Here is a 17,763-nt window from a genome sequence, read left to right on the forward strand (position 1 = left end):
TCTGTAATTTCAGAAGCTGAAGAGGCTGAGGCAGGAGAATCATGACTTCAAAACCAGCATCCGCAAGGGCCAGGTGCTAAGCAACTAATTGAGATCTTGTCTTAACTAAAATAAAAAATAGGACTGGGGTTCAGTGTTTGAGTGCCCCTCAATTCCTGGTACCCTCCCAAACACAAACAAACAAACCAAAAACCAAGAAAGCAACCCCAAAACTGTCACCTTTGAGAGTTCCTCTTCTGCTCAATGTAGTTGTACTTCCTCCAGTTAAGTCTTCAAAAAAAGATGCTAAATTTCTTTGATGATTTGTGTCTCTCCACTCCTTATCAGTGATAAAATGAACTGGAGAAGAGTTCTGTATCTAGGAAAGGCAAGATTAATTTGTTCAGTTTCTAAAGGGATGGTTATATAATGAACAAACACATAGATAAATAAACCTTAATATAATTATTTCAGGCAGATGCAATATATTGTTTCTCTTAGGAAAAGTTTCATCAAATTATGTTTGGCAATCTAACCCTTTAACTCACTAAAACATAAGCTATGCAATTTAATGAATAGTAGCTATATTACTGATAAATAGAAAGATTCATTCCACTCTTATTTGATTTGAACCAAACCTATTGTGATGATTTATTATAGCAGCCTCAGGACACTAACACAAAGTAGTTTTAATCATCTTTCAAGAGTTGTGTCATATAATATGTTAAATGCCTCAGAAAAAAATAAACTATTTTACATGAATTTATCTTATAAATCTGATAATATAAAAAAACTAAACCTAACAAAAACAACCTCCTATAAATATAAATGGAAAGATGCTAAATATATTATTAGCAACACATTATTGCTAATATTTGATTAGTATTTTTAGTGAACTTATTGAATATCTAAATTAATGCTTTCAATTAAGTTCCAGTAAGCACTGCCAAAGCAATTTATTTTATGAGTTCTATGGTAGAAAATATCTGTATATATTGAATCAGATGAATCATGGGAAAAATGTATTGTATATTATATCATATGAATCATGGGAAAATGTATGTTTTCAGTGCTAAAAAGACATTCACTTAAGTTTAAAATTAACTGTTAATTTTAATTTTTAATTTATTAATCTATCATAAAACGGAATGGCTCTCAAATAATAAAGATTATTCATCTAAACGAAATTATCTACCATTGGCTAAGTGGCAGAATCCTATATTGTACCATTAGGGAGAAAAACAAATGATATGACACAGCAATAAAATAAATGAGAATTGTATTTTGTTATTATTTTTAAATATTATGGTCTACTTTGAAAGAACAAGAAATAATAAACTGAAAACTTTCATGACTAAAAATTTTAATGAGAACTCATTTTAAGATTTATGAACAAAATGAACCCTCTTGTTATGGGCCAGATATACCAATACAAAAATAAAGAGAATAAGTTGGTCACAATAGTAACCCAAGTATAAATAGTTATGAATAATCTATATGAAAAATATAAATATATTTTTATATAAAATTATAACATTGTATTTCATAATAAAAAGTTAGAGAAGTAGAATGATAAATCACATTCTTGAATTTTAAAAATTGATAATAACTATTTATCACTTTACTCCAAAATAATGAATAAATTTAGAACATTTCCATTTTTCCTATTTAAAATTGATAGCTAAAAATGTATCATAAAAAGTAACATTTATGAATATGCTCTTATGTTTACTAAATCACAATGATTGATAGATAAAAAAGTTGAAAACAATGAATAATTCTTAGGAAAATTATTATAATAAGAGTGATCTCCTCCATCAAATGGGGAACAGAGAGATTACTTGAAAAACCAGATTCAAGGGCAAATAGATTATTATTATTTATGAATAAAAAGTCTCGAATGTTCTTCACATTATATACCACAATAAATTCTTAATGGAATAAAAATGTAATTTAAAAAAAAATTTAAAGAGCCAAAAGATAATGTCACAAATATTTTGTGTTAGTTTTCTATGACGGTAGCAAATACTGTACAGATTCAATTTGTAAAGAAGAAATGTTGACTTTTTCTCATAGTTTCGCAGGTTTCAGTCTATGGCTGGTTGTCCCTGGAGCTTGTGGGTCTGTGTGGAATTGCCACATGATGGTGGGAAGTACCTGGCAGAGCAGAGCTTTTTACTTCATGAATAAAACTCAAAAGAGACCAAGTGGAAGGGGATGGGGTCTCATTATCCTCTTTGATGGCAGGCTACCTATTGACATAAGAAGCCCCACTAGTCTATGTCTTTTTGTATTTCTACCATTTTCCAAAAGTTTCATATGGGCCTTCTGGGAGACATTCTAACCCCACATTTAGCAGTTATGTATTTAAGAATTTGGAACAGTTCTTTTGTGTTTACTATTAAAGTAAGTAATTGTCGAAAGATGAATCCGTGTAATGTATTATTAAAATATATTAATTACAAAAATAGAGAAAGAATGAGCCACTGTTATCAGAGCAATGAAGTAAAAATCCCAAATTGTATGGAAATAATAACACTTATGATGTACAAATGATAAATATTTTTATTAATTAAAAGGATATTTCAAATTTGTAAGTTTTAACACTAGATGTTGCATAGAATAAAAAAAGATGTCTATTACAGTTTATCATTGTAAATAGTTATTGCTCAGTATATTAAGCTAGTATTACTATTTTGTTAGAAATAATATAGTACTATCAATTAATAAAAGACAAATAATTTGTTATACAAGATAGCAATTAAGATCCACTAAGGAAAACATTGAGCATGTTCAGTGGACTAATAAATATGAAAACATTTAAATCACATAAGGAAGCCTACAAATGTAACTTATAAAATATGCAACTTTCTTATGATTTGGGTAATATTTTAAAAAGAATAATAAATGTGATAGAGAATGTAGGGAGAGTGTAGAGGTAAAACTCTAGATGTGAAAAAGAAAAATAAAATTGTGGAAGGCAATTTTGACCACACTATTCAAAATTAAAAAAAATAAACTTCTCCAATGAGTATGGTATAGCATTTTACCTTTAAGAATTTATTCTTTAAAAAAAGAAGAAACACTTAGTCTGGAATGCGGAAATGTTTCCTTCAATGCCAGAATTACTCTGACACCCTGAAACTGAAAGTTTCAATAAGAGTAGTAACTCTAAGATTTCATCTCACTCCAATCAAAATGACAGCTATTTTGAAGACAAACAACAATAAGTGTTGTCAAGGATGTGGGGAAAAGGTACACTCACACACTTCTGGTGGGACTGCAAAGTGGTGCAGCCAATATGGAAAGTAGTATGGAGATTTCTTGGAAAATGGGAATGGAACCACCATTTCACCCAGCTATCCCTCTCCTCCATCTACACCCAAAGGACTTAAAAACAGCAACTACAGGGACACAGCCATATCAATGTTTATAGCAGCACAATTCACAATAGCTAAACTGTGGAACCAAACTATATGCCCTTCAATAGATGAATGGATAAAAAATGTGGCATATATACACAATAGAATATTACTCAGCAATAAAAGAGAATAAAATCATGGCATTTGCAGATAAATGGATGGAGTTAGAGAAGATAATGCTAAGTGAAGTTAGCCAATTCCAAAAAACCAAATGCAGAGTGTTTTCTTTGATATAAGGAGGCTGACTCATAGTGGGATAGGGAGCAGGAGCATGGGAGGAATAGACAAACTCTAGATAGGGCAGAGGGGTTGGAGGGGAAAGGAGGGGGCATGGGGTTATTAATGATGGTGGAATGTGATGATCATTATTATCCAAAGTACAGGTATGAAGAGAGGAATTGGTGTGAATATATTTTGTATACAACCAGAGATGAAAAATTGTGCTCTATATGTGTAATAAGAATTATAATACATTCTGCTTTCATATATAAATAAACAAAAGTTTTTGGAGATTAAAAAAACAAAAGAATAGTAACTTTCCATAATAGTATTTTGTGAGGTTGTTTTTTGTTTGTTTGTTTTTTGCTTATTTTTGTGTGGGAGATCAATTCCAGGGATGCTTAACCTCCAAGCCACATCCCCAGTCCTTTTTTATATTTTATTTTGAGACAGGTACTTGGTAAGGTGCTTAGGACCTCTATAAATTGCTGAGGATGGCTTTAAACTAGATATCCTCCTCCCTCAGCCTCCGAAGAAACAAGGATTACAGGCTCATGCCATGCTACCCAATTAAAACATCATTCCTAAGAACACAATGGCTGGGTACAGTGGCACACACCTGTCATCACAGCCTCTCAATTGAGAGGCTGAGGCAGGAGGATTGTGATCAAGGCCAGGATAAGCAACTTATGGAGATCCTAAGCAATTGAACAAGACCCTGTCTCAAAATAAAATACAAAAAAGGGTTGGGGATGTGGCACAGAGGTTAAGTGCCCCTGAATTCAATCCCTGATAGGTACCCCCTTGCCCAAAAAAAGATATTTTAGGAATTATAAAACAAACTTTAGTGCCACACATAGAAGGTTAGTTTTATTTATGATTAAAGTTATTAGGTAGATGCACCCATTAAAAAAATCTAGAAATATGCAAATAAAATACTACATATCTCTCTATATTTTTGCAGAGACATTATGATTGATATGATCTTTATCTTTTTTCTATTTACCTATCATAAGCATGCATTTGTTGGGTAATTAAACTGCTAGTTGCTATAGAAAATAAATTTATGAAGATTAATGTTTATTGACATTAAATTGTGCTTGCCATATTAAATTTCAAAGATTATTAAACATTATTCTGATATGTATATATATTTTCATATACATATAAATAAATCATAATTTTCAAATACATATATAGGCACAGCAATTAATGTTCATACAAGTTACCTGATGTTTTGCTAAAATGCAGATTCTTGATTCATTAAATCTGATATGGGATCAACCAAAGGTTCGGCATTTCCATGATGCTGGTTGTGGAATCAGGATATTCAATATATATATATTTAAATAATGTAACCTAGTTTTCTATATATTTATATGTATACATTCATCCTCTATAGATGACATTTGGTTTATGTAGTTTGGTAATAGATATTCTCATTGGGTACAACATAAAAAGAAGCATAACTTGAAATCTATGTGAACAGAAATAGACATTCCAATTACTTAATATCTATTTGGTTTCATAGGCATTTGATCACATTTTTAAATTACTTTATTATTAAATTTGTATCCATTATTGAAACATTAAAAGTAGATTTTAAAAAAAATAGGATAAATGTATCTGTTCCAACAGACCTGAAAATATATTTCCTTTTTTTGTATTGTGTCCAGTGAGAATATCAGTTGCTATGTTAAACATTTTTTTTCCTTTTTTTTCTTCATCTACTTCTTTCCAAGTAATAATTAGTATCCTGATTCCCCAGGCAGACCATGGACATCACTTGGCAGCATCTTGGAAATGCAGAACCTTTGATCCCCCATCAGATTTAATAAATCAAGGATCTGCATTTTAGCAAAGTATCAGATTACTTGTGTGAATGTAAATGCCACTTCTTGCTTGTCCTGACCACCCAGGAAAAACAAAAATAGTCATTTCTCTTTCTCCTAAATCTATTTCATCATAATACATTCATTATCAGATCTATAGTTTATATTTATTAATTGTTGACTATGTTCTGGGATATCTTTGTTTAATTTTCTGCTTTCCCTGAGTTTAAGAAATTTAGCAAATAGGTTTATCTTTGTTTTGAAAAGTGTTCAGGATTCATAACCGAGAAATAAAATTGGGTCAAAGTCACAAGTGAAAATAGGATAAATTTTTATGCCGAATACTTACTTTTTAAATTATCATCACATACCATGTACAAACAGTGCATGGATTAGTCCAAAATTCCCATCCCTATGAAACTTTCATTCTAGTGAAAGGAAATAAATGATCTGCCAAAGGATTGTTTGGTACATGCTACTTCTAATTAACCTGCAAAGGTCCATGTGTTAATGCTTGTTCACCAACGAGGTGTCATTGGGAGGTGGTGCAACATTTAAGTATGGGACCTGATGGGAGGTCTTCAGGTCATTGTGGATGTGCCTTTGAAGTGGTTGGTGGGACACCAACCTCCTCCTCACCCTTTTGGCTTCTCCACCTTAAGGTGAGTGGTTTTGCTACTGCTGCTTTGCCACAAGCCCAAAAGTAGTCACACCATTTGACTGCAGGATGGAGGCTCCAAAACCATGAGCTAAAATAAATCCTCTTGATAAGTTTGTTATCTCAGGCATTTGTCACAGTCACAGAAAGCTAACTGACACAGTATGCTGGAAGGTGAGAGGGGTCAAGGTAAAAACCACAGTGAATGAAGGATGGAGAGTGCTTGCATGTCCTTACAGTACTATTAGGAAAAGTCACCCAAGAGGTGATGTCAATACATACTTATTTATATCCTACTGTGTACAAGGTACTGACTAGGAGGTCTCAAAGGAATGGGATAATCAAAGATAAATATAAGAAGAAATTATAAAATAGAAGAAAGAATTAAATAACCCACATTGGATGGCTTTGGTTTTTCACAAACATGTTACCAGGCATAAGAAGTGTTGAGCCAAGTGGGAAATATTTGCAAGAGCCAGTATGGAGTCAGTATATCATGGGGATTCTACCCTGCCTCCTCCCTCTGCCACTCTCCCATGTATGATCATTTGCCCTGCTTTGTGATTTTCCATTCCACTGTGACTCTTCTAATCTAATCTGGGACTATTCCCTAATCTGGGAATCCACTGAATTTTATGTTACCTGAGACTACAGTCTGTGATAGATGCACCATTAAATCATTTAAATTCAGGGTCTGACAAATAAAAGATGATTAATAAACATATGCTGAAAAGGAAGAGAATGAAATCAGCATATTGAAGAGATATCTAGAATTATTGCAATACAATCACCAACCTATGAAATTAGCATAAGTATCATCAATAATAAAGACATACTGACCTATAAATAATATAAAGAAGACATGACCTTTACACATGATGGGATACTATTCAACCAGCAAAAAGAAGGAACCATACCATTTATATCTTAAGGATGAACATGGAGGACATTGCAAAAGTCAGACACAGAAAGACACATACTGCATGACCTCACTCATGTATGGGATCTAAAAAGAAATGAATCTCATAGAACTAGAGAGTAAAAATCATTGTTACAAAGGGCTGATATGGTCAGAGGAAAGTGGAGCTGCTAATTTGGTGTTGGTCAGGGGATACAGAATCTCAAGAGGAATAAGTTCAAGGGATCTATCTCAAAACAGGCAAATATAGTTTATAAAAATATATAAAATTCTTGAAAATGCTAAGGGAGTGACATACATACATTTTTTTCTGTCAATTTAAATATAATAATAGTAAAAGTGGAAGGGCTCTAATGATCTGAAAGCATGATCCAAAGCAGAGGGTGATAAACATGGAAAATCAGAATGTAACATGGGAATCAAAATCACAGAGGGCTTGGAAGAGTGAACTCATGAGGCATAGATAGCAATTGAAGGAGCTGTGGCCAAGAAGAAGGACAGCAACTGATTATATTTCTCCATTTTATTTATGCTAATGGCCCCAGTGCACATCCCATTGGTCATTCATAGCCTCGATTTAACAAGCATGGAGTCTCAGGCAGTGGAAGTCATATGTAAACTTTGCTGAAATCAAATTCTCATTAAAGACACTTCTGAGGAAACATAACTTTTAACGAGGAGCTTGATTAGTTTATATTCTCTGAAGCAGCATGAGAAGGGAAAAGCTATAGGTTTTCTGCCCTTGATGTCAAAAGCTGACTGTAGTTTGAAGATTACAAACTAAGGTACTATGTCAATGTGTCACTAGCCAACTTCCTGACACTGTGGGATCCAATTTAATGACAGGCACAGAGTTTGAGGAAGCCACATGACTGGAAACAGAGACACTGAATTTATCATTTTCAATAAAATAATTTGAAATTGGATGTACGCATCAAATAGGATACCCAAATGGCTTTATATCTTCTTTACAGACTGGCTCTGATTGTACATGTGAATCATAAGAAAAATTTTTCTCTACATGGAATTATAAAACACAGATGAAAATCTGTTAAGAAAACCAAGAGCCAGTGAAAATATTGAATATTATACTTCAAAGTTCACCCCGATGACATCCTCAGGCATCTACATTCCTCAGAAACTTGTTTCTTGGGCACATTTCACTGGATAACGTTAACATTACTTTTCGTGGTAGGGGTGGTGTTTTGGACAAGATGTACTTACAGAATTTTTGAGTTCTCTTCCTCTTGGCGGTAGACTTCTATGAGAGTTATGATTGAATATAATAAAGTCTTTGTTTGAATAGCCATTCAGGGACTTCCTATGTAATGGGGAAATTTGTGGCATATGCAGAAGCCACACGTTCTCCTGATTAGTATTTGTCAACTACCTGTTGACTGCCTGAGACTCTGGCCAAGGCTGCGTGGGTCATGGGTCTGTCAGAAGCAGACTATGTAACCTTGTCTGACTTACATTCCCTCTTCACGTTTCATTTGTAACTGTGTATAATCAGGGTTTCCTGACGGGAATGTTGTAAGGGTTAATTAATTGCTGTTTGTTAAGTGCACTGAGATTGTCAGATTAAAGCATTAGGGAAGTGTCAACTTTGTGTTATTATGGTATTATTTTTCTTTGTTGGGTAGGAAATGCCATTTCTGTGTAATTTGCTTTAACAGTAAAATAAGCCATTTTAATCAATGCACAATCAAGCCCTTATTCATGGAGGACAAGGGTGTATACAGTTAGCAAAGGAACTAGTGTCAGCTGACACAAGGGCAGGCATTTGAAAATTAAGCATTGGATACAAAGAAAGCCTAGAAACTGAGACTTGGGGTGATCGGGTTTTGAGTGCCAGGGAGACTCATGTTACAGACCTGATGTGGTCTGCTAATAACAGAGCAAAAAGAAACCATGCAATCTCAGTAACAATACTAATACCTACACAAAAACGTAATCCATGTCACCAGGACACTTTCAAAGGAATTGTACATGTGGCCCACAAACTATGTATCACAAATATTTCATTAGAATCCGAAAGGGACATTAAGTGTATGGAGTTATTGAATACTTAGTAACTTCAAAGTTTATGTGTTTGTATGTTATTTTATTTATATAAATACATATCAGCTATAACTTACCTTCAATCATTATGTTAATAGCTGGTTAATCTTCATTTTTTTCAAATACTGATGGTCACATGTGAAAATGTTACTTAGCAACCTATAAAAGTTGCAATAATTTTTAAAACATTAGTTTCGGTAAATATGTTACTAAATAAAATAAATCGACTAAAACATATGCTTACTAAAATAAATCAACTTAGGACAAATATTTAAAGGGAGGGAGTTAGACTTAAAATGGCTCACACTTAATTGACTGCAGATCCACATTTTCTGAACAATGTCCTATACATAATGGTTACAATGGCTTTTATCTAAAGATATTCAATATTTTTGTGAATTTCAGTATCTAGTCACTCAAAATTGAGTGACTAGATATTGAAATTTTGTGAATTTCGGTATCTAGTAACTCAATATCCCAGAGGTTTTAGAACTTTTCTTGGCTATAGGGATTTAAGTTATTTGTTATGTCACCTCAGTACACAGAAATGTCTACAATCTACATTTTGAAAAAACTGCAGCAGTAAGCAGTTTGCCAGTTCCCCTTGATGAAGGAGCCATCTTCATGCCTCAGTTAGACAATTATAGCGGATCAGACCATGGTCTTCTTTCTTGCCCTGTTGCAATTCTGTAGTGCATTTGCAACACAAAACCCAGATTCCTCTCTTTAAAATGTACGTCACATCCTGTTGCAATCCTGTTCTGGATGTACTCAACATACTCAACCTACTAGTAGCTTCCTAATTCACTCAGAACAAAATCCATAAGGATCCTACATTGAACCTTTTGCATCTACTTTTCTGCCCTGGGCATCTACCAATTTTCTCCTTGCTTCTGCTTCTCCAGTCTCCCAGCTTTTCTTGGTGCTCATCAGAAGCACTGAGTTGGCTGTCTCTCCTACATGGATTTGTACTCTCTGTTCCTTTTTGCTTGGCTTCTTCCTTCATTCCATTCAATTTTGTGCTCAAACATTACCTGAAAATTCCTTCATGGGAATCCTATGTATAATCACATCACTTAATAACATTTTGCTATTATTACCTTATTTTCCTTTTCACTCCTCTGTAATGCTTTTTAGCATCTGCTATAATATATACTCAACTCTCTCAAAGAGTAGGAACTTTGACTTATTTACTTTATCAGTGCATAAAAGAATTTCTGGTACAATAGATGCATATTAATAACATATTGATATCTACTTATTGATACATCAATACTCACAGAGACAGCAATACTTTCCAAAAATTTCCACAGAATTTTAGTTTTTATTTATTGAATGTTCATCAAATCAGCACAATATGTAAACTGAGTGAAATCTGACATCCAAGCAAAGAACAGCATTCTGCACGTATGTGTTTTCATATCTAACACTATGATCACAAAAGCATTTAAGATTCCATAATATGATGGCAGCTCATACATTATAACAATAACTAGTCATTAGTTATAACCAGTGATTGCAACAAAAATATCACTTAATTATATTCACTCATTAATTAAATATATTAATTTTTATGAATGTATTTTGCTACTAAAAGGCTCAATAATGAAATTGAGATGCTGTTCAAATCTGAAAATATTGCTCCAATAAGAAAGTAACCCAATACCAAAAACCAAAATAATCTCTCCTCCATCTACCCTAGAAATAAAGCATGCAAGTGTAATAATCACAGAAATACCATCAAGTCATAACATGTGTAAGAAGGAGAGAGATTGCTCCATATTGCCTGATTCTACTCACCCAGCCTGCCAAGTAGGGCACAAGGCCCGCCCTGCTCTGACTAGCCTGGGCCAATCTCCTCAACAGGGACCTCAGAACTATAGCTTGGCTTTCCATGTTCCAGGCCCAGTGATATCACCACATCTCTTCATGTTGTGTGTGTGTGTGTGTGTGTGTGTGTGTGTGTGTGTGTCTATATTTGGGAAGTAAATCTTCTTAAATATAAATCCATAGGCAAATACATGTTTGTACTCTTAACATACATTGGTTAAGCAGATTTGTATTTTCGTTCCACATATCCCAACATATTCAACTAAATTAGTAAGAATGTACTTTGTGTTTTACATTTTTTAAGGTAATTTAATTCATTTTCTGAAGTTAAAATAGAATACCACAGACTGAATAAATTATAAACATCAGAAGTTTATTTGCCTCACAGTTCTGGGGGCAGAGATAGAGAAAGAGAAGAAAAAAAGAGAGAGAGAATAGGGGCAAAATCTATTCTGTAGTCTAGAGCCTACTCCTGTGCTAATTAACCTACTCCATCATACACCATGACCTAATCACCTCTTAACAGTTCTGCCTTTTAATAATGTTATAATGGAAATTAAATTTCAACATTTTAGATAAGAATATTCAAAATGAGCATATTTATATGTGTATAATATTTTCTTTCCTATGTAGCTTTTAATACAGAATGCTTTGTGTAATTAAATTTGTAATAGTATAAACAGTAAAATATAAACTATTCCAAGTCATATTTTAATATTTAAAATCTAAAGTACATATATACTGAACATATTAGCTTTATAAATTCTATGAAAGCAATGAATTTAGAATAAGAAAAGGAAAAAGGATATGTTGGGATTTTGTTGTTACAGATCCTTTTTCCTTTTCTTATTCCAAATATACATTTAAAAATGTATTTTATTTAATGAAGTATATATGCTTTGGGTTCAATACCTGAGGAATAGGGAATCTTTTGATTCTACTATTTGTTCTTTTTGTTTGTACATGACACTAGAATGTGTTTTGACATATCATATTTACATGGAATGTAATTTCCTATTTTGGGGGTTGTACCTGCTGTGAAGTTACACTGGTTGTGTATTCATATGAACATAGGGAAGTTATGTCTGTTCTCATTCTACTGTATTTTCCATTCCCATTCCTCATTTCTTCCCCATACTTCCCCCTATCCAGTCAGGTGAACTCCCTGCATATCAGAGAGAACATTTTGCCTTTATTTTTTTTTCCCCGGGGGGGGGGGGATTGGATTATTTCACTTAGCATGATAGTCTCCAGTTCCATCTATTTACCAGCAAATGCTGTAATTTCATTCTTCTTTGTGGCTGAGTAATATTCCATTGTGTATGTATACCCCATTTTCTTGATCCATTTGTCTGCTGAAGGGCAGCTAGGTTGGTTCCATAGTTTAGCTATTATGAATTCAGGTGCTATAAGCTTTGATGTGGCCTCATCACTATAGTACGCTGATCTTTAAGTCCTCTGGGTATATGCTGAGAGGTGGAATAACTGGGTCAAGTGTTGCTTCCAAGGAATGAAGAATTTTAAAGAGGATCAAGAGATGGCTAATAATTTTGAGGAAGGCAAACAGTTGGGGAGGTTTTAGGGAGTTATGGATTGGATTTTTCACAATGCAAGGATATCTTAACATAAAAGTTTACCTCTGAAAATCCTCATATAGGAAACACATACACATATATACTCATACAGAGAATATAACACTTAGGATATATGTGAGTGAATAGATTGGTGAAGTGTAACTTGGTTTTAAATGAAAGAATGAACTTCAGATTCAGACTACAGTGCCCTGACGTTAGCCCATGGGTATCTTTTTTTTTTTTTGGTACTGGGGATTGAATCCAGGGGGGGCTTAACCACTAAGCCACATTGCCAATCCTTTTTCATATTTTATTTTGTGACAGAGTCTCGCTGTGTTCCTTAGGTCCTTGCTAAGTTGCTAAGGATCAAAACTTGTGATCCTCCTGTCTCAGCCTCCTGAGAACCCGGGATTACAGGCATGCACCACTGCACCTGACACTTGTGGGATATTGTGAGATTACAAAGAAGTTGGTTTTTCATGGCAGTGGTTGTAGAAACCATCCTAAGGCCTACTTTCCTTTGTTCTGATGACTTTAAGTATGAGTCATTATCAAATTTCAGCTCTGCAGTTCCTGAAATTGTGGCTGACTTTGTAGACAGATGTTATCAGTGGTACCTTGGTTGTAATTCCAGTAGTACACCACAACACAGGGCCCTTTGCTTTTCCTATTTGAGGTCAGAAAGTTGGGAGAACATATATTTTACAATCAGAGGATCCAAGTATCTTCACCTTGGATTATCCTAATTTATGACTTGGTTCTAATGGACAGCTATCAAAAGTGCCAAAGGCAGGGATTTACAAAATGTAAGATCCTCATGGATTTGAGTCGAGAAACACAGCTTTTATTTACCTTAACAAAGACCATCACTTTCTGGCATGTCTAAAATCAGATTACCAAGAATTTAATATTCTCAAATTAAAATACCTCTTTTGATGTGGTTTAGCAGTTCTTGAAAACAATTCAACATTTTATTGAGGGGCATCTGTTTGGAAATTCTCCAGAGACAAAGCTTGTATTTTATTTGACAGCATGTTGTAGGTGTGAGGGCCTTAAATCATCACTAAAGCACTTACAGAGAAGAAACCCACATGCTAAGCTCCAGAGCTCAAGACTGCTCCCCAGGGAGAGAAATTCCATGGCCTGATTGTGAGGTACACTGTTGTCTGTCTTCAGTTGTACATCTTTAAATGCAGGAGGAAAGTCAAGGGTCATGGGGGAATGATGATGTTTCACATATCAGTTTCTTAGAGACTGATTTTGCTAGACTTTTTTCAATTTGATTGATCTGATACCATTTTATGATTCCTGGGTGGGGGGGGAGAAGAAAATCTTAACACCACTTATCTGAATATTTGAAATCCAAATTATCCTTCAAAATCAACACCAAATGCTGCCTTCTCTACCGGTCTTTTCTAGCATTGCTACTTCCCCCTTTATTTTCCTTTCATGAATATGAGAGCATATGTAACAGTATATGGAAATTTATATGTTGGTTTTACTAACCACACTGTGAGTTAATTCAGGGCAGATTCCATGCCCTACTTATCCTTTATCTTCAGCATCTAGCTCAGCACGTAGACGGGAGCACTTAATAAGTGCTCATTGACGTCTTTCATGAACAGACATTCTAATTGGTGGGCTTCTTACTCATCTATCTTCAATGTGTGTGTTTAAATTGCTCCATACATCATCTAGCAATTAAAAGCAGGTTTTTTTTTTTTGAGCCTTCAGGAATGTGTTGTGAAATGGCATCATCTTGTTGTCATCAACAATATGTACATTAATTAAACACCTACTCTGTCTAACTCTGGGTGGTATATGCATTGCTGAAAAGTCGTGTATGTAACTGATTGGTATCATCACATAATAGTTTAAGTCTGCTATCAGAGCTAGGATGTGTGAATGCTATTAAGGGGAACCCTTTGATTCAATTTTTTTTAAATGTAAGAAGAGTCATGTAAAAGTATGAAGAGAATGATATATTTTAGTTACAAGAGCGGGGGCTTGGCATTAAAGTCAATATTTCATGATTTGATTTTCAACTAATGCAAATTATTTTATTTCCCTCAATTGACACTGGTAAAATAAGAGTTTGAGATGGATGATGTGTATAGTAGGAAGAATAATCCCAAACCTGTCCATACTCTAGCCTGTGAATATGTTGCCTTATGTGAAAAGAGGGACTTTATGAATGTAATTTAAGTTAAGGTAGTGGAAATGGGTGGGGATATTACCTTGATTTATTCAGGTGGGCCTAAACTAATCAGATGGTTTTTGATAAGCAAAGACCCTTTTCTGATTATTGTCAGAGAGGGGGATGGGACTGTGCAGGAATAAGCAGAGACACACAAGCTTTGATGCTAGATTAAGGAGACCACAGGCAAGGAACAGGGTGTATCCAACAGCTGGAAAAAAAAAACAAAACTAAATGTCTGCTGAGACTCCAGAAAGAAATACAGCCCTGCCAACACCTTGAATTTAGTTCAGCATGACCAGTATGGACTTCTCACCTCCCAAAATGTAAAGTAATGAATTGGTATAGTTTGAAACCACTGAATTTACAGCAATTTATTATAGCAGCCATAGACAACTAGTGTGATATTTTATTGCCTTTGGTCATAAAATAAAGACAAAAAAGCAAAACTCTAATTCCTCCTTTGAATATATATGTGTTTATATTTTTTGTTTAGATCCTGATTGTCATATATCAGAGCTATTTAAAAGTGAGGCACATTCATACCAGAGATGTCTGTTATCTAAATTTATGTATTTGATATACTTCAGAAAACCTCTCAATTCACGGCTCGAACAAAGGGTTTTGTAACTAACTCCTCTCCTCCTTTTACAAAATAGAAATCAAAGCCTGCAAGAGCTTGTGCCATTTACTTCCGTCAAAATCTGAATGACGCACTGCATAAGTAACAACATAATAGGGCCCTCACATTGTAATCTGGGTAGATGTCTGCTGCGCTTTGAAAATCAAATATTGTTCCCTTTGACGTTTTGACAAGTAATTTCGACAACAATATACATTTGGCTAACTCATGAATGTAGTACTTCTCGTCCTCTGGATTGTGCGGGGTTTGCACTATGCTAAGAATGACAACAATTATAGAACTGACTTGCATCTGCCAAGTGAACAGATGGTCTTGTAGTTTGGAGAAACAATGGTGAAGAAAGAAAAGGCAAGGGGGTGGGGGTGGGGGCAGCTGGGAGGGTGGAACATGGATCTTGCCATCCAAAATAGCACTAATAAAACTAAAGAAGGACACAGAAAAAGGCATGCTGCAATTTATTACTGAAAGTATAAAAAAAAAGAAGAAGAAGAGAAAGGTCCTGCTTCTTTCCTCTTCCAACATACTGATATTGACTCTAATCCTGGTACACTTGAGACCTACCAGTGACAAAATGTTAATGCTGTAATTCTCTTTTACAGAAATAAAGTATTGCCAAAGAGCGTTTGATGTGGGATGATGTTTTGCCTTAAATTGTTTACTTATTTCCAGTTTTTTTTTTCCAAGTTCATCTGTGGAACCAAACACCAAAGAAAACACGGAAGAGAAGCTAAAACTTCACCTCCATAAACTTCAAATCATTTGTACAGGACTCTCTTTGTAGGAACAATGAGGGAATTGCCTTCTTTAATCAGTTTTGAGTTACTTTACCTTCACTGAGCAAAATATGTGTCAAGTACAATGGGTGAATTATCACTGCCTACCTGGAAAAATCTTAATGATGGGGGTGATGTGCATGTGTGTTTGTATGTGTCTGCATTTGTGTATAAGGTAACTCATAAAGATGTCTCCAACTTTCTTTCTTTCAGGAGTGTACATGACATTTGATCTTGTATCTTTGAGTTTAAAAAATATTTATTTATTTATTTTTAATTGTAGTTGGACACAATACCTTTATTTATTTTTATGTGGTACTGAGAATTGAACCCCGGGCCTTGCACGTGCTAGGTGAGCACTCTACCACTGAGCCACAACCTCAGCCCCAAGTTTAAAAATATTTAAACCTATTAACTTGTAAAGATCCTCTAGCTCAAACAGTTGGCCAGCATAGAAATTGAATTGCTTTGGGGTTATAATAAAGTGAAAATCTGCACTTTCATACTTAGTCTTAAGAAAATGACATTTAAAAGTGTTCCAGGTATTCATTTTCTTTCCTATTAACAGTAAACATTTTCTATAGTAGAATATTAAATTAAGAATTTGTTTGCCAAACAAGCTATAAAAGTTCTCATTTTGGAAAATATGTCATTGGGCATTATGATAAATAGTTAAAGTATTTTATTTAACATTATCTCATTTAAAATCCACAGTAGCACCTTTAGGGGTGGATACAGGGTATTATGAGAAAATAGAAAATTTCCAAGTTTGACATTTGAGCATAGTCATTTTTTAATAAGTTGGGGATAAGGAATGAAAGCCAACTTTATGAAACTCCAACCTCTGTACCTAACTGCTGCATTGTTTAGGGTACGCTAGGCAATGAGGACACATAGGCAAGGAAATGTCAGAGGACAGTTTCAATGGATTGGTGTTCAACAGACACTGAACATTATAAACTGCTGCTCATTTCTGCAGGTGGATCTTCCTCTTGGGAGTACAAAACGTCAGGCGCCTTTGTCCTGGGGCTCGTTTCTCCCCCCATTGTACAGACCTTGCCAGAGAGTGTATTTCTAGAGGAAGACGGTATGAAGGAACACCCATGGGAGGACTTTATAGGACAGGTTAGGATCTGGGAAAAACAAACAAACAAACAAAAAAATATGCTTGTGTTTCTTTAGAGAAAACTTAGTCACATTGTCACTTTTTACTCCTTCCCCAACCTCTGAAAGTCATTCCCCACCTGAAATAAAGAAAAGTAAAACTAAAATTAAAAATAGAAATAATCCTAAGGGAAGGTGGAAATGTAATGTAGCAATTGGACCAAAGACAAGGAGAGATTTTAGTGGACCTCTAGCCAGCTCTTTAATACCATTGTTTACCATGCTTCATTTGTGGATTTGTAAATGATAAGGAACCTTCTGATTGTACACTGAGTGATTTGTGGACAGGGCTTAGATTATTTGTCTCAGTCCTGCCCAACCCACAGTGTGGGTTTGTAACCATCTTTGTCCTCTCCTTTTCCTACAAGGATTACTTGATTGACTCAAAGAACTTAAAAGGATCCCCAGGACTCAGATTCATTATTTTAGGTGGGGAATGACCTTCAGACCTTGGGGAAGGGGTGAAAAACCATGCCCTCTGTCCTCACCATT

The sequence above is a fragment of the Urocitellus parryii genome, chromosome 6 (assembly GCF_045843805.1).
Source record: "Urocitellus parryii isolate mUroPar1 chromosome 6, mUroPar1.hap1, whole genome shotgun sequence".
Classification (NCBI taxonomy): Eukaryota; Metazoa; Chordata; class Mammalia; order Rodentia; family Sciuridae; genus Urocitellus; species Urocitellus parryii.